The sequence below is a fragment of the Pan troglodytes genome, chromosome 13 (assembly GCF_028858775.2).
Source record: "Pan troglodytes isolate AG18354 chromosome 13, NHGRI_mPanTro3-v2.0_pri, whole genome shotgun sequence".
NCBI lineage: Eukaryota > Metazoa > Chordata > Mammalia > Primates > Hominidae > Pan > Pan troglodytes.
In genome coordinates this window covers 54,944,227-54,963,758 of record NC_072411.2, presented here as the reverse complement: position 1 = coordinate 54,963,758, position 19,532 = coordinate 54,944,227, and the positions used below count along the sequence as shown (strand labels likewise).

General features: G+C 35.9%; 1 long non-coding RNA gene across 1 annotated transcript in view; it reads right to left on the bottom strand.

Moving 5' to 3' along the window:
* Window positions 1-19,532, bottom strand: part of LOC134808084 (uncharacterized) — an 89,889-nt gene that overhangs the window by 27,198 nt on the left and 43,159 nt on the right. The window contains exon 3 of the long non-coding RNA XR_010150282.1: window positions 875-932. This is a non-coding gene — a long non-coding RNA (uncharacterized LOC134808084). The remainder of the gene's footprint in view (window positions 1-874; window positions 933-19,532) is intronic.

Here is a 19,532-nt window from a genome sequence, read left to right as displayed (position 1 = left end):
TTATGTTATAATCAAGGGGAAGAGAGTGCCTCTGTAAAGATTAATGGCAGTACACAAAAAGATTGCATTTAGATTAGGACATCACCATGGCACAAAATGGAGTGCAGACAAAGTTTTTTTTTTTTTTAACGTTCAGAGGAAATACATTTTTGATAAAGGAAATAAAAGTATCAAAGTAATTTTTCTATTGGGAGAAAATCATGTCAATGGAAGAAATAAATTTACTGCAGATAAGAAAAGCATGGATTTATAACCATGAACAATCCTCCTTTTTTTCTGTTTTCTCTCTGGTCCTATCAACCCCCAACAAGTACATCAGCATATTGCCTCCTTTTCCCCCAAAACAACCACCCTTTGAGAAGTTGAAAAACAAAAGTGTTAAATAAGCACAGGATTTGTTTGGTCACAACTTCTCAAAATGGCCCTTTTTTTTGAGACGTTGTCTTGCTCTGTCATCCAGGCTGGAGTGCAGTGGCACGATCTTGGCTCACTGCAACCTCCACATCCCGGGTTCAAGCAATTCCCTGCCTCAGTCTCCCGAGTAGTTGGGATTACAGGCGCCCACCACCATGCCTGGCTAATTTTTGTATTTCTAGTAGAGACAGGGTTTCACCATCTTGGCCAGGCTGGTCTTGAACTCCTGACCTTGTGATCCACCCTCCTCGGCCTCCCAAAGTGCTGGGATTACAGGTTTGAGCGACCATGCCTGGCCTCAAAATGGCCCTTCTTACCAAGACCATATTCATCAAGCAGTTTTTTAGAAAACTGGTTAGAGAATAAGTACATGCACAAAGAGTTTATATTCTTTTCTCTTATAACATGACCTTATCTTCACATCGTGGAGACAAATGTGTCTATACTCTTACACACTCACCTTTCATTGGCCGCAGTATCTGTGTGCCTATGATTATGTTTATATCTCCTATCCTATCCTGAAAAACAAAAGGAAAAAAGAAAAACAATCAAGTAAATAGAGTGGATTCACTTGGAAATCCCCATCTCTTCTTCACTCTGAACACTTTACAATAATAGCTTAAATTTTTTTAATGTCTTTATAAGACACAGCTGTAATAAAAAATGTACAAACATCTTTGTGGTTCAGATATGGCACACCAACATGGCACATGTATACATATGTTACAAACCTGCACGTTCTGCACATGTACCCTAAAACTTAAAATATAATAATAATAAAATTTAAAAAAATACATAATAATAAAAAGTAGGTTGTAGCTCTAAGCATCCTATGCTCCAAGACAAAAAACAAGTGTTGGTCACTGGAAAGTCAGCTGCTGCAAGACAGTAAGGACAAAAGCACCCCATGCACATAGGAGCCTACATTCAGGTTCAATTTTGAAAAATATGAGCTGGAACAAACCTATGTCTCTCTGTGAACAGAGGCTAAAATAAAAGCCTGTTGGGCTTGGATAACAAGTAAGAACAAAGGCTTCCAACATTGGAGAGGCAATATCCCCAAGCCAATATAAGACATCATTCTGAACTGGGAACTCTCAGAATCCAAAGCAAAGCAACTGCCAAATCACTAAGGATTACATCAGGAGAGAGACGAAAATCTCTTACTTAAGATGAGCTTGCAAGTCAAAATTTAAAGTCTTACAAAGACAGCTAATCCATTAAATGAAACTCAACAATAAGAAGAGTTGATTTCTAAGGAGATGCAAACGATAAAGAAATGTGAAAGGTTTTTAAAATAAGCATTTTAATATCCTCAAGCTGATAAAAGAAGGAAAATTTCTTATTTATCTAAACAGGGGATTATGGAACAAATATAGGTACATTTGAAACAAAACAGGTTGCTATGTTAAAAAGTCAATTATAAATGCTAGAAATTACATACATATTTCTAGCATGTTTATATATATTATATATCTAGCATTCATTTATATATCTAACATTCATTTATATATTATATATATAATTTCTAGCATTTAATTGTATATATAATACATCAAGGAAAGAATTCAGATGACAAGATAAACTTTAGGCTGAATCCAGTTAAAGAATTAGTTATTGAACCACTGCTCAGTAATTCATTCTTAAATCTTGGTTCTCCCCAATGTTTCCTCCTTGGGCTCCTGGCCTTCTCATTTTACATGCTCTTATCAATCACTTCTTCTTTAAAAGTCATTAAAGTTCTATATATATCATGTAATATGTAATATGTTACATATTACATATATGTAATATGTTACATATTACATATATGTAATATGTTACATATATGTACTGTGCTATGTCACGTATATGTAATATGTGATGTATTACATATATGTAATATGTGATGTTACATGTATGCAATATGTGATATGTTACATATATGCAATATGTGATGTGTTACATATATGTAAAATGTGACATGTTACATATATGGTGTGTCAAATATATGTGCTGTGTGACATGTTACATATATATGATATGTGGTATGTTACATATATGTAATGTGTGGTGTGTAATGTTACATGTATGTAATATGTGGTATGTAATGTGTTACATATATGTAGTGTGTGATATATGATATGTTACATGTATGTGATATGTAATTTGTGCTATATTACATGTATGTAATATATGTGTAATGCATATGCAATATATTATAAAATATATATAATATATAATACATTATATGTATTATATATAAAATATATATTATAGCATATATTTTATATATACTATAGTGTATATGCTATATATAGTATATACTATATTATATAATTATATATTACAGTATATTATATTCTATATTATATAATATAGTATATATTATATATTACATATATAATATGTAATATATAATATGTAACATGTAATATATTGCATATATAATATGTAATATGTTACATATATGTAATATATATAATATATATTATATAATATATTACATATATTATAGTATATATTAAATACATATTATATATTTAGTATATACATATAATATATATTATATATTAAATATGTATTATATATTAAATATATATTATATTGTATCATATATTATATAATTGTATAGTATATATTATATAATTGTATAGTATATATTATATAATTGTATATTATATATTATATAATTGTATATTATATATAATATATTATATATTATATCATTGTATATTATATATAATATATTATATATTATATCATTGTATATTATATATAATATATTATATATTATATCATTGTATATTATATATAATATATTATATATTATATCATTGTATATTATATATAATATATTATATATTATATCATTGTATATTATATATAATATATTATATATTATATCATTGTATATTATATATAATATATTATATATTATATCATTGTATATTATATATAATATATAATGTATATTATATCATTGTATATTATATATAATATATAATGTATATTATATATAATATATAATATAATTGTATATTGTATATTATATATAATATATATTATATAATTGTATATTATATATTATATATAATTTATATGTAATCTATAATATATATTATACATAATATATCATATATATCATACATCATATATATTATGTATAATATATAAATGTAGCAGATAACATAACCAGTTGTCTCATGGACACATATATCTAGATGGACTTAGGTATCTCAAACTCAACACATTGCAAACTGCTCATTAACTTCTTTCTCCCCCATAGTCTATTTTGCTGTATATTCCCTATCTCAGTAATTGACTCATTGTCACTATTGTTTCCTTATCCAAGTCAAGAGCCTAAGAGTCATCCTTGACTCCCTTCTCTCTACCAACACATAAGACTATCTCTGAGCTGTCCTCATTGCTCCATCTTAATGTGAGCCCTCATCATCTTTTACTGGACCCCTTCAATTTCAGTAGCTCTTTAAGGGTCCCTTGCCTTAAGTTCATGATTCTTTTACCCATCCTCTAGACAGTTGCTAGAGAAGCAACCTCTAAAAAAGTAAAAATATAACATTGATTGTGCTATTTTCCTTCATAAAACTATTCAGTGTCTCTCCATTAACCCAAAATAAATCAAAAGTAAAGACATAGTCAAACGAGGAAAGGTATCCTAAGAGTAAGAAAAGGTATGGCTTAACTTTGATCCTTAAGGGCACCTGAAAGGAACAAATCATTTTTCTTTTGGAGCTGCACAGTTTCTGGCACATCATTAAATGTTGAACGAATAATTGTGTGAGTGAATAAGTGACTGAATATAGAAATAAGCTTAAAATTCAGACAGCTTTGCATTTTGTGGTCCGGCCTATATAAGCTCTACTCCCTGCCTCTCTAGTATTTGAGAAAGACAATTTGAAGTTGACATGACTATAAAAAAAAATGTATCAAATACAACAAAAATATAGAGCTTGTGTTTGGCCGAAGTTTGTTAAGAATTATGAGATTAGGAACTCAGGCTCCAGAGATCAATAGACCTAGGTTTACATTCCACCTTCACCATTAATAGCTGCATGACTTTGAACAAGTGGCTTACACTCTCTTGATTTTGATTTCCTCATCTATAAAAATGGAGACAATGATAGTACCTACCCTGTTATGTGGATAAAACGAAATGATGCATATAAATCATTTAGCAGGTCCAGGTTCCCAATAGGTACTCAATAAATGTTAGCTTCTGTTATTTTTATTATTCACTATTTGCTCAGTATCTCTTCGCAAGTTCTCTCTCAGAACACTGGAATTCACTGGCTGGTACTGGGCAAGGAAGCTCTGCCACGTAAGTGCCTTCAGACAAACTGGCAAGGCTTTAGAATTGCTCTGAGAATGACTATCTTTCAGTTCTTTTGTTAACTTTTTATAATTACTATTAATTGTAATGAATAGTAACTACCATTAATTGTAATTATTAGTAACTTCCAGTGCTTTATAGTTTATGAACTCCTTGTACCCATCTAACCCACAGAAAATGATGTGCCGTCAAGCTTCAGTGAAAATGACTTTTCTTTTAAGGATGACATTGATTCATAGAGACAACTTTAAAAAGTGAGGCATCTGATTATCTGGTCCATCTAATCTTCCTTTTGTGTTGACTCTCTTTCCACACTTGGATTAGTTTTTAATTAAATAAAAAGTTAAATTGTATAAAGACAAAAACCCCATTAGCAAATGTAAATGTTTAGTGAGATGTGTACTCTTTCTTCACTCGCTGCTTGATCTATGAGTCCAGAGTGTACGCTCATCAACTATATCAGAAAGACCCGTAGGGCTGCTTTTCAGTATCAACTTTTGGTATTCAAATCACATAAAACCCAGCATTTGCTTTCCCTAATTTACTTGGTTTCCATGACTTGCTACTGAAATCATATGAAGCCTAGAGTTTGCTTTTCCTAATTTACTTCAAATTATATACTTTAGGCTATTAACCCAATTGAACATTACACAGCAATTCAAAAACAAATAAAGCAATAAACAACAATATATAATAGACAAATTCTAGCAATTAAGTTAAAAAGTAAAAATATTACATACCATATATATCCTTTTCATAAAACTAAAACAACTATAATTAAAATACGTAATTTTTAGGGTTAGGCATGCCTATAAATATAATAAAAACTACATAAAAGGGACAAATAGGGAGTGATAAACATAGGATCAAGGCCACCAATTAGCATTTGTGGGAAGAGGCTGGAAAATGAAATAGGGAGTAAAGGCTATACGGTTAAATAAAGGTCATTTACAAGGACCTGCCTTTAGACCTGGTTTTAGGGTAGCAAATTCATGAGTGCTTCTTACATTATTAAAAATAATTATACAGACCAGGTGCAGTGGCTTATGGCCATAATCCCAGCACTTTGGGAGGCCAAGGGAGGAGGATCACTTGAGCCCAGGAGTTCGAGACCAGCTTGGGCAACACAGTGAGATTCTATCTCTATTGCATAAAAATAAATCAATAATAAAATTTTTTTAAATGTTTAAAAAATAAAAGATAATTATATCAATCTGTGTATCAGCTAGGATCTATGCAAGAATACAGAAACCATACTAATTATTTTAACAGAGATAACATACGGAATGGGTTAAATAAGTCTTTGAGGAATTCAAAAGCAAAAAAAGGAACATGAAGGTAGCATATATATGGTAACAAGAATCAGCTACCACTCTTAGGGCTAGAAAAATGAAAAAGGCCAGGATTATCAGAAACTGGAAACTCAGACAAGGCACCTCATGGAGTCTGAGAGGGGCAGCCTACCCATCTTGCGCTGGTGCCTCTGGCAGGGAACGATAAAACTAGTCCTGAACGTGCCAGAAGAAGCTGGAAACTGGAACCAACTGACACTGTCAGGGTGAGAAGCCATGGATGAAGCAATGCTGACAGGGACAGCAAGCAGAACAGGGAAGAGCCAAGAGCCCCTCCCTTTGCCCTATTCCTGCCTTCTGGTCTCTCTATGTGTGCTGCCCCCTACTGGCGAAACATAACAGGAGCAGCTGGCCAAGGAGGCACGTGAGGAGCAAAATCCCAGCTCCAGACACACGGGATTAGGGAAGGGTGGGTTAGGCACTGAGAAACAATAGCTTATTAACTGGCACAAGCAGGTAGGCGAGGTTATGCCGTCCAACAATTCAAAATCTCAAACACAACATAAGTGCATTTCCTGACCATACTACATGTCCAGTGCAGATCAGCCGGAGGACTCTATTCATCATAGCCACTCAAGGACCCAGGTTGGAAAATGTTTCCATGATCACCATAGCAGGGGGAAGGGTGTATGGCGGATCATACACTTGCTTCAGTGCTTCTGCTCAGAAATGATACACATCACTTCTGCTTACATTTTGTCAGCCCAAGCAAGTCACATGACCATACCAAATTTCAGAGTGTATAGGGAAATGCAGTCCAGCCACATGCCCAGAGGGCCAAGGGGCAGAAATATTTGATGAATAGTCACACTAAGAAAACAAATAAAAATGGTCCATGCATGAACTAATATCGAGAATGTATCATAAACAAAGAACTATAATCCAATTATGGGAACCTAAATATATATATATATTTATATATATATTTATATATATATATTTATATATATTTATATATATATTTATATATATTTATATATATATTTATATATATTTATATATATATTTATATATATTTATATATATTTATATATATTTATATATATATTTATATATATTTATATATATTTATATATATTTATATATATTTATATATATTTATATATATATTTATATATATTTATATATATATTTATATATATATTTATATATATTTATATATATATTTATATATATTTATATATATATTTATATATTTATATATATATTTATATATATATTTATATATATATTTATATATTTATATATATATTTATATATATTTATATATATATTTATATATATTTATATATATATTTATATATATATTTATATATGTTTATATATATATTTATATATATATTTATATATATTTATATATATATTTATATATATATTTATATATGTTTATATATATATTTATATATATATTTATATATGTTTATATATATATTTATATATTTTTTATATATTTTTATATATATTTTTATATATTTATATATATTTATATATATTTATATATATTTATATTTATATATATTTATATATATTTATATTTACATATATTTATATATATTTACATATATATTTATATATGTACATATATATTTATATATGTACATATTTATATATATGTACATATATATTTATATATATGTACATATATATTTATATATATATACACACACACACTCATACACATATACATACTGTATATATATCTATCCTCTTTAACATTTTGGCATGCTAAACATAAGTGTGCCATAGGAGCCACAGCGAGACACACCCAGTCTCCAAGAGAGGTTAATGAACCAGATTGCAGGTCTGCAACATTACCTTTAAAAATTTTGTTCCCCAAACTGAAGAACTAAAGGAAGAACATGTTGATAACTTGAAAGATGCTTTTAGCACCTGAAAGAGAACAATATGACAATGCAAGGAGGATGATCCTAAACATGGAAAATCTGAGCCCCAGTATTGGCCCCCTTGACAGGGCTGCAGTGAACAAGGCTGACTCAGGCCAGTGATTCAAACAGGTTTAATTTCAAGAGCCAATTTCTAATGTTTGGCAGTGGTTGCCAGGTGGTGTGCCAGCCAGCCTCCTTACACAACACTCCGACCTCATTTCCTGCAACTGTGGCCAGGAGTTGCTTCTTGAACCTCTGGGAAGCCACACCTTTCCAATTGGTTATAGCTAGTAATCATGTTTCACATTTACATTTAACAAGGCAAGAGTCACACATTTGAATCTCCAAATCTCTCCCCTATCTGACTAATTTTTTAAGGCATACATTTGCATTTTTCTTCTCTAAACACTTTGCAGTTTGGCCTGTATCCTTGAAGCCGTCAGGTATAAAGAATGGAAGACAGCACATACCTGCCAATTTCACATTTCCTAAAAATAGGTGTCTTGGAAGAGACAGAAAAATATAGAAAGGCTTTCATTTTCCTATCATGGGAGCTACTGTTCCACCCCCTCCTACTTTTTAGCCATCATCTAAATAATAAGACAATCTGGCTGAGCCAAAGTGTAAGCACACTTCAGGCAGGTGCTTATTAGCATAGGACCTGCCAGTGAGCAACCAGGCACTCATGGTGTGCTAAATCATCTCGAAGTGGCCCTCTCACAAGCTCAAAGTGTTAAACCCCCCAATTTCTGTCCTGAACCAATATGTAAACTTAAAAGAGAGGGACAGAGAGAGAGAGAGGACTTGATGCATGAGGGGAGGGATGTTAATGACCAGAGGCACCCTGGTATTTCCTGGCATCAACCCCAAATTTAATAAGGCCAGACCGCCTTAGTTCTTAGGTTTATTTTAGGATGCCCATTTTATAGACATTAATCCCTTGGCATTAGCTCTTCAACTAATCATCTTCCCAATACACCACCAGGAGCTGTGACTTAGGTGCTATGTTTGGCAGGGAACTTCAAGCAGCAGAAACTTAGTTCAAACTCGTTATGAAGAAAAGGTCCATGTGGACTTACAAATCTGAAGCGCATCTGGCACAGCTGGGTCCAAAAGTCCAACACTGTAGTCAGGAATCTGGCTCTTCACCTCTCAGGTCTGCTCTCCTCTGCTTGGCTTCCTTTTCAGGCAGTTTCTTCCAGTGTGGTGGCAAAATTAGCTACTAGCAGCTCCAGCTCCATTCTGCCCAGTTAGGAGTCCCAGCAGAAGAGAGCATACCTATTTCTCACCTTCATCAAAAGTACAAAGCAATAAGTTTCTCATGGCCAAATCCTGTGCCATATGAGAATCCTGGGAGCCAAGGTCAGGGTCAGCCTCACCCCCATGACTTGGACTTAGAGTGATGACAGGGTAGCTGCACAAAGAAAACCCAGGGAATGGGCCAGGCACGGTGGCTCATGCCTGTAATCCCAGCATTTTGGGAGGTTGAGGAGGGAGTATTTCTTGAGCCCAAGAGTTCGAGACCAGCCTGAGCAACATACTGAGACCCTATCTCCACTGGAAAAAAAAAAAATTGCCAGGTATGATGGCATGCACCTGGAATTCCAGCTACTCCAGAGGCTGAGGTGGGAGGATCGCTTGAGCCCAAGAGGCAGATGCTGCAGCGAGCCATGATCACACCATGGCACTCCAGCCTGGGTGACAGAAAAAGACCCTGTAGAGAGGAAGGAAAGAGAGGAATGGAAAGGAATGGAATGGGAAGGGAAGGGAAGAGAAGGGAACGGAAGGGAAGGCAGAGAGAAAGTGAGGCAGGGAGGGAGGGAGGGAAGGAAGGAAGGAAGGAAAGAAGGAAGGAAGGATGGAGAGAGAAAGATGGACAGAAGGAAGGAAAGGAAGAGAAGGGGAAAGGAAGGGGAAGGGGAAGGGAAAGGGGAAGGGAAGGGGCAGAGGAAGGGAAGGGGCAGGGAAGGGGCAGGGAGAGGAAGGGGAAGGGAAGGTAAATATAAGCAAAAAAAAATCAGTATATGCCTAGTTCTTGGATGGCTGATTTAAGGATGCAGCCGACAGAGTTCTCAGGCACTGTTTAGTCTATCCCTGAGGCCCATTCAATAACACAAAAAAATGTAGCAAAAAATTGAAGATGAGGTAAAGAAAAAATAACTATAGTCTACTTTATTTGTAATATCATGGAAACAAGAAAGGGATGGAGGGAGGATGGAATGAGAGGAGAGATGGAGGAAAGGAGCGACACATGGAGGGAAGGAGGAAGGAAGGAACCCAAGCATCACCTTTAGATCTAAATAAAATAGACTCTAAGCTCCATGCCTCAAATTGTAAAAATCCCAATACCTGTTCTAAGATTTCTGTGAATTTCTGGGATGTTTCTGTTTTCATGGCGAAGTCGCTGAGTGGCCTGTGCTTCTTTTGCACACCATGACTTCTACCCCCAGCATCTCTCTACGCACCAACAATGGCATACAGTTTAAGGGAAGCTTCCCAGATCTCAGCGGCCTGTGGATACTGGCTGTTATATTACAAATGGCAGGGTCAAAGAAACTGCCTCTTGGATTTCCAAATCTGTAGCAAGCAGCCAGGATGTCCCTGGAGTCTCAGTGCGCACTCCTCTCCCCTCTGATGCAGTGATGAAAGTGCCCCTTGATTCTCAAGTCTCTCTGGAAAATAATCTTTCCGCTTCTGCCTATAGCCCATCTCTCCACAGGGTTCAAACTCAAGTCCTTCAAACCAGTATGAGGACACAGCTGAGGCAAATACTATACTGTCCTCCACTCCTACCCTAATCCCTTAAGGAAAATTTTCTCCTTTCTTCATGGAGCAAAACCCTTGAAGTCAGTTCATTCAAGCACACCCACCCTCCATTCTCTTACCAGGTGACTAAACATTCCCAGACACATGAACCGCAGCTTGGACCTAGCCAGGAACTCGGCTAAGCACTGACTGATAGCAAAAGGACTCCCTATCTGTACGTGAAAGATGTCTTTAGAGTTGTAATATTTTGATAGAAGGCCTTATCAGGTTTCTTCCCTTGTCTCATCATAAAACACTAATGCTTCTGACTGCTTTCTAAAGTATTCTTACCTTAACTATATGAGGCATCCTTGATTGATCATAAGAAATGCCAGATTGCATTTTGCCATGATAAGTCTTTTATTTGTTGTTGTCATTATTATTATTTTGCCCTTTTTGTTAATTTTAGTTGAGTACATTTTTCTTCTATTTATGTCCACAGCCCCAGTCCAGATTATCACCTTTATTTCTGTATCTCTATATCTTACTCTTCTTCTCCAACTGCTATGGTATGATGTTTGTGTCCCCTCAAAATTATGTTGAAACCTAATCCCAGTGTGATGGTATTAGGAGGTGGGGGCTTTGGGAAGTGATCAGATCATGACGGTGGTGCCCTCATGAATGGGATTAGTATCCTATAAAAGAGGCTCGAGAGAGATCCCTTGCCCCTTCTACCATGTGAGGTTGCAGGGAAAAGACAGCTGTCTGTAAACCAGGAAGTAGGCCCCCACCAGACAGCAAGTCTTGCCAGCACTCTGATCTTGGACTTCCAATTTCTGTTGTTTATAAGCCACCCAGTCTATGACATTTTGTTCCAGCAGCCCAAACAAACAAAGACAGTAACTTAGCTTAGTGTGGCCAATTTCCTCAGCCTGAGTGTTACAGTCCAAATGTTCATCAGGCAAGGAAAAATAAGGCTCAGACTCAAAGGACAAGGAGAGCTTAGAACACCCTATGTAACCTGCACAGAATGAATCAAAGCAAAGGCTGGTACACCGTGGAAGGCATGGTGCTATGGCTCACCCATGAGTCATATGGGATGAGTGGAAAAGCTAGCAGCACAGCACTAAATAAGGAGCAGTGGTGAAAGGAGCTTCAGCATCACCTTGGCAGCCAGACACTGTGCAGAACACAGAGGCACCACTCCTGCTCTGAGCATATTAAAGTCTCCAAAAAACAAATCAGAGAAGCCCTCACCTAAAAGGCACATTGTCCTTTTGAGAAAAAGTGGCAGATAAGGAGCAGAAATTAGAGACCCACTTACTTTCTTTTCTATCCAAGCAAAGCCAGCTGAAGCAAACCAGAAACAGCTTCCCAGAGCTCTCCTTCTCAACCTGAAAGCGTTCTGGAGAAATGTAATGCTACCGTGTCATTTATTGTCAGAATTCACCTGGGAGACTTTACAAGCAAGACTCATACAGCAGATGTCTGGGGGCAGAGAAATACCATTTATTATTGCAATTAGAAATGGAGAGTCTATGAAAAGAAAAATTCAAGAACAGGAACCCAAACCAGAGCTAGATCAGATAATTTGATACGGAAAGTTGCAGAATCCAGATCCTTAACTTGGTAGAGATTAACTGAGACACTCCAATGACCAGAGATTCAAAGCCCTCCCAGGGAGCACCAGAAAGATCTGTATGGGGTGGAAATGTGTGCTGGAGTTAGAGTTCATAGTTCACTCCTTAGAAAGGCTTGGAGAGAATCAACCAGACATGGTCTCCTCACCTGAATTTATTGCCTGCTTTGTGCTTCATTGCTTCTGCTTCTTAATCCTCCCCCATATTTCCTTAATATACAACAAAAGTGAATTTGAAAAATAAACAAACAAGACCCACATTTTGTAGGCACCTGGCATATGTATTTAATAAATAGCTATTGATAGGAATAACAAAAGCAAGAAGGAGAAAGAGAGAGAGAGGAAGAAAGGAAGAGAGGGAGCGGAAGGGAGGGGAGGGGAGGGAATACAAGAAACACAATATTCCTCATATTGCACAGTAAAATACTTTACCACTTTTACTTTCTAAAGGAAAAACCAAATATCAGTATATGTTATCCTGATGTTTGAATTCATTTTTATTTACAATATGCAAAGGTATAGTTTTAGACCACTTTTGTTAACCCTTAATGCACTGCTTTGAGAAAGAACAAAACTATACAAAAACAGAATTGTTCTGGAAAGCTTGGATATGTGATCACAGAACCCAGGAAAACAGAAATGCCTCAGTATTCCATGAGGATATGGCTATAAAGCAGTTATTGTAAAGCCCTTTTCCTAAAGAACGTTTGTGAGAATTTTATGCTCAACTTTCTAGTCCAAGCTAAGACAGGAACTATAATGTGCTTATAGGAACTGACCACCTCTAGCTCCTACACACTCATGTCTTTAAAAGGTTACCCTGTTGTAAGGAGAAAAGGAACGTACTTTGTCAAAGGATTGATTTTATTATAGGCAATCCAACTACTTTTCAAATTTAAAGAAAAAGTTAATTTTTTTTTTTTTTTAGTTTCTGAAAAAGACATTAAGAAGAAATGTGAGTTTCAGACTTCAGAAAATAAAAGTAGCAGTGCAAAACATTCTGACCAGTTCATTTTCTGATTTTGGCTTTAAAAGGTCAGATTTGAAGTTTGTCAGCCATCTGCTGTCTCTATCATGGGCAGATACTAAAATAAATGAAGTCCAAATCATCTAAAATTTTATAGGTTAAGCTTAACATTGTGAAAATATGGAAATAAACTTAGTGAAAAGCAATGTGTTATAAGATATATGTATAAACTTTGTCTCCATTCATTTGGGCTGCTGTAACAAAAATACCTCAGACTATTTGCCTTTGCTTTGTTGATGTGGAAGAAAAAAAACACCTTAGACTGGGTAATTTAGAAACAACAGAAATTTTTGGCTCACAATTCTGCAGGGCACCCAGTCTCTGCTTCCTGGATGACACCTTGTAGCTGTGTCCTCACATGGCAGAAGGGGCAGAAGGGGGAAGCAAGCTTCTCAAATCCTTTAATAAGGGCACTAATGTCATTCATGGGGGCTCCACCCTCATGACCCAATCACCTTTCAAAGGCCCCACCTCTTAATACATCATGTTGGGGATTAATTTCAAACATATAAATTTGGGGTGGGGGGAAACAAACATTCAGACTATAGCATTCTGCCCTGGCCCCCCAAATTGCAAGTTCTTTTCACATGCAAAATATATTTATTCCATCTGAATAGCTCCAAGTGTCACAACTTAAAATCTGAAGTCCGTCTAATCGGATATGGGTGACGCTTAAGGTACAATTTATCTGTAGGCAAACTTCTCTCCACCTGTGAACTTGTGAAATCAAACAAATTATGTGCTTCCAAAATACGATGGGCAGGGATAGGATAGACATTTCCATTCCAAAAGTGAGAAGTAGAAAGAAAGGTGTAACTGGTCCCAAGTAAGTCCAAAGCCCAAAAAGGCAAACATTAAATCCTAAGGTTTAAGAATAACCTTCCTTGACTCTATGTCCTATTTTCCAGATACAATGAGGAGGGAGATTGGGCCCCCAAGGACTCAAACAGCCCTGCCCCCGTGGCTTTGCTGGGCACAGCCCATGTTTCAGCTCTCATGCACTGGAGTCAAATACCTGCAGCTCTCCCAGGCTGAAGTTGCATGCTAATGGCCCTACTAGGCTGGAGTCTCAGAAGCAACCTTCCCCTGACAACTCCATTGAGCATTGCCCTAATTGGGACTCACTGCTGTGGCCTCAACCCCATGGCTCCACTAGGCATTGCCCAGGTGAGAGATCTCTTGGTGCCCTCACCCATGTTTCAGCTCTCTGTCTGGGCTCTGGGGCTCTCTATGGTATCCTTTGACATTTAGGTGGAGGTCTACATCCACCCACAGACCTTACATTCTGTGCACCTGCAGACAATGCACCACCATGTGAATGCTGCTGTGGTTTACCACTTATGGCCTCCAGAAGGAAGACTACTATAGCCCGCATTGCATCTGGGCCCACTGGAGCCACATGTGGGGCAGCCAAAGAGCACTGCATCTGGATAGAGAGCAGAGACTTGAGATGGCACTGGACAGTGAGTCATGATGTCCCCTGGGCATCTGATTTGAAACTGTTCTGCCCTCAAGGCCCTGGAACTCTGGACCTATGATGGGAATGTAGCCCCAACATTCTCCAAAATGCCTTTGGGGTCATTCTTCCATTGTCTTGATTAATAGCATCTGTCTTCCTTATATCCATACTAATCTTATCAAATGTTTGCTTGGCCAAGCCCTTATTGCTTTCTCCCAAACATGCTTTTTTTATCTTTACAACATGGGTAGGCTGAAAATTTTCCAAATCTTTAAACTCTGCTTCCCTTTTGATCATATTTATTAATTAAATTATTATATTAATTTTTATAAATTAAATTAATTTACATGTCTCTTCTTGCACTTTAAGCAGCCAAGAGAAGCCATGCCACACCACCAACACTTTGCTTAGAAATTTATTTGACCAAATATCCTATTGCATCACTTGCAAATTCTACTTTTTACAAAGCACTAGGAAATGAACACAATTTCAGCCCAGTTCTTTGCCACTTTATGACAAGAATGGCCTTTCCTCCGTTATCTAATTACATATTCCTCTCTTCCATCTGAAACCTCATCAGAATGGCTATTAATATTCATATTTCTACCAACATTCTGGTCACAAACACTTTGGTAATCTCTAGGGAGACAGAAGCTTTCTCTATAGCTCTCCTCTTCTTCTGAGCTCTCATTAGAAAAGCCCTTCCTGGTATTTGTGACATCAGCACCCCACTTCTATGTATCAATTTCTGTCTCAGTCCATTCAGGCTACTATAACAAAAAAATACCCAATACAGGGTAACTCATAAGTAATAGAAATTTATTGCTTACAGTAATAGGGGCTGGAAGGTCCAAGATCAAAGAGCCAGCATATTTGGTGTCTGGTAAGAGTCCAGTCTCTGCTTCCAAAATGGCACCTTGTTGCTGCACAGTCACATGGCAAAAAGGAAGAACACGGTGTCCTCACATGGCACCAAAGCCAGCAAGTTCCCTCAACCCTTTTTATAAGAGCATTAATCCCATTCGTGAGGGCTCTGCCTCCATGACTTAATCACTTCCCAAAGGCCCCGCTTCTTAATAGATCACATTGGGAATTAAGTTCCAGCATGTGAATTTCAGACCATAGCAAAGTCATTCACAACTCCTCAACAATTGTTCCACGGCAATCATTAGGAGCTCAGAAGGAATAGAAACTGGGGATTACATATGCCTTTAAAAATAAACAATAAGAAATAAAAGAGCGCCAGCCTAGCATGTAAGGAGCTTAGAAGTCACCACTTCATCCTCACAAGAATCAAACAGCTGAACTAACTGAAAAATTAACAATTCTTCTTAGATGCATCAGAGAAGTGAGGTCACAGGGCAAACCAGCGCCCTCAAAATTGAAGAGACAGACAGATGGATACAGAGAATCACAACTTACCATACCAGAGCTTGGCAGGAACCAGTGCAGGGCTAGGAAAGCCTTAACTATAATTGGTATATTGCTGGAGACTTGGAGTAGACAAACTGAGAGTTAAAAACTCTGGAGTAGGGGAGGAAGGGGTGACCTAGTCATAGTGGGACCCCCATACTTCTCTGAGATTTACCTCAAGGAGTTCTACCAGGTCCTCCCAGTGAATATCAGATTAAAATTCCCTCATTCCTCTAGCAGGGGGAGAGGAAAAGAACCATTTTGAATACCTCAGAGCATTCTGTTCTTTACAAGGTCTGCCCCTCAGGAGAAATTTTTAACCAAAGCCTAACTTGCTGGGATTTTATCTGAGCCTAACTGAGCTGGGGAAAAGAAAATAAGGAAGTCTAGCTGACTCTCACCCTCCACATAGAGGAAGGGAATACTCAACACCAGTCCACTCGATCCTGTCCCACCTACGTGGGGAAGAAGGGGAAATACTGAGAACCGTGTGTGAAGTTCACAGTCCAGATGTACAGAATTAATAAAGACCTAATCACAGGACTACAGAATTCTTTCCCTCCTCTACACCTTATAATCATCTTACTAAAGGCTTATTTACACTTCCTTTTACCCAATAAATCATGTCTAGCTATTAAGAAAAAATTACAATACATACTAAAATAAAAAACACACACACTTCGAAGAGACAGAGCAAGCATCAGAACCAGACCTGACATGGTATGGATGTTGGATTTATCAGACCAGTAATTTAAAACAACCATGATTAATATGCTAAGGGCTCTAATGGATAGAGTAGACAGCATGTGAGAACTGATGGACAATGTAAGGCGAGAGACAAAAATTCTAAAAAGGAAACAAAAAGAAATGGTAGAGATCAAAAGCACTGCAACAGAATGAAAAATGCCTTTGAAAGGCTTTCAGTAGGCTGGACACAGCTGAGGAAAGAATCTCCAAGCTTGTGAATATCTCAGTAGAAACCTCCAAAACTAAAAAAAAAAAAACAAAGAGAAAAAACAGACTTAAAAAATGTATGTGTGTGTGTGTGTGTGTGTGTGTGTGTGTGTGTGTATATATATATATATATGAACTGTGGGACAGCTAAAAAAGATGTAACGTGTAATGGGAATGACAGAAAGAGAGAAAGGAATAGAGGTAACATTTGAAGCAATTATGACTGAGAATTTACCCAAATTAATATGAGATACCAAAACACAGATTCAGGAAGTTCAGAGAACACCAAGCAGGCTACAAGCCAGAAAAACTACACCTAGGCATAACATTTTCAAAATACAAAAAAATCAAAATAAGGAAAAAAAAATCCTGAAGGAAGCTAGAGAGGAAAAAAATACCTCATCTATAGAAGGGCAAAGGTAAGAATTACATCCAACTTCTCCTCAGAAACCATGCAAGCAAGAAGAGAGTGGAGTGAAATATTTAAGTGACTTAAATGTTGAGAAAAAAAACTAACAACAACTTTGAATTCTGTGCCCGAAAAATTATCCTTCAAAAATAAAGAAGAAATAGTCTTTTTCAGGCAAACAAATATTGACGGACTTTATTGCCTGTGGACATGCCTTGTGAGAAATGTTAAGAGAAGTTATTTAGAGAAAAGTAAAATAATGTTGGTCAGAAATTCAGGTCTATGAAAAGAAGGGAAGAGCATCAGAGAAGGAAAAGTAAAGGTAAAATGGAAACTTTTATATTTCTTATTCTCAATTGATCTGACAGATAACATTTTGTTCAAAATAGTATCAACAACTTATTCAAATCTACATGTATAAGTAAAATGAGTGACAGCAATAATGCAAGGGACAGGAAGAAGGAATTAGGATTATCTTATTATTACAAAGCACTTTCCCTACCTGTGAAGTTGTATAGAGTTATTTAAAAGTTAGCTTAAATTAGTTGTAAAGGTATATTGCAAACTCTAGGGCAACCCATAAAGAAAATAAAACAAGAAATATAATTGATATGCTAACAAAGGAGAGAAAAGTATATTAAATGCTCAATTAAAACCATAAAAGGCAGAAAAAGAGTAGAGGACAAAAATAGGGCCAAGAACAAGGGCAACAGATAGAAAACAGTAAAAAAAAAATGGTAGATATTAATCCAATTATATCAGTAATCACTTTGAATATGAATGGTCTAAATGCATCAATTCAAAGACAAATATCTGGGCACAGTGACCTGTAATTATAGCACATTGGGAGGCTGAGGCAAGAGGATCATTTGAGGCCAAAAGTTTGACACAAAGATTGTCAGAGTGATCAAAAAGTGAGGCCCAATTATATGTTGTCTACAAGAAATTTACTATAAAGACACATATACATCAAAGGTAAATAAACAGAGTGCGATATATCATGCGAACAAAAATCAAAATAAACTGGGATTGCTATATTAATTTGAGACAGAGAAGACTTTAAAGCAAATAAATTATCAGGAATCAAGAGATACATTACATAATAATAAAGGGGCCAATTTTCCAAGAAGATGTAGTAATCATTATCATGTATTTGCCTAACAAAAGAGCATCCAAATACATGAGACAAAAATGATTAGAACTTTAAGGAGAAATAGAGTAATCCACTATTATAGTTGGAGACTTCAATATTCCTCTATTAGAAATGGATCGATCCAGTAGGCAGAATATCAGTAAGGATACAGTTGAATTCAACAACACTATCAACTAACTGTATATAATGGACATCTATAGATTACACCTAATAACAGCAGAATTCACACTCTTCTCAAACTCATTTGGAACATTCACCAATACAGATGACATTCTAAGTCATAAAACACATCCTAACAAGCTTAAAGAATAGAAATTATAGAATTTCTGCTCTTAGACTACAATGGAATTAAACTAGAAATTAATAACGGAAAGATGGCTGGAAAATCCTAAAATGCTTAGAGATTAAGCAATGCACTTCTAAATCACAAATGTATGAAAAAAGAAATATCAAGACAAATTTAAAAATATTTTGAATTAAGTAAAAATAAAAATAAAACTTAAAATTTGGGGGATGCAGTGAATACAGTGCTTAGAAGGAAATTCATAGTATTGAAGGCATGTATTTGAAAAGAAGGAAGACCTAAGATCAATAATCTAACCTCCTATTTTAGAAATCTAAAAGCAAGAAAAGAAAATTAAATCCAAAGTAAGCTGAAGAAAAGAAATAACAAAAATTAGAGCAAAAAAAAAAAAAAAAAACCGCAAACAAATCAATAGAGAAAAACACTGAGACCAAAACCTGGTTC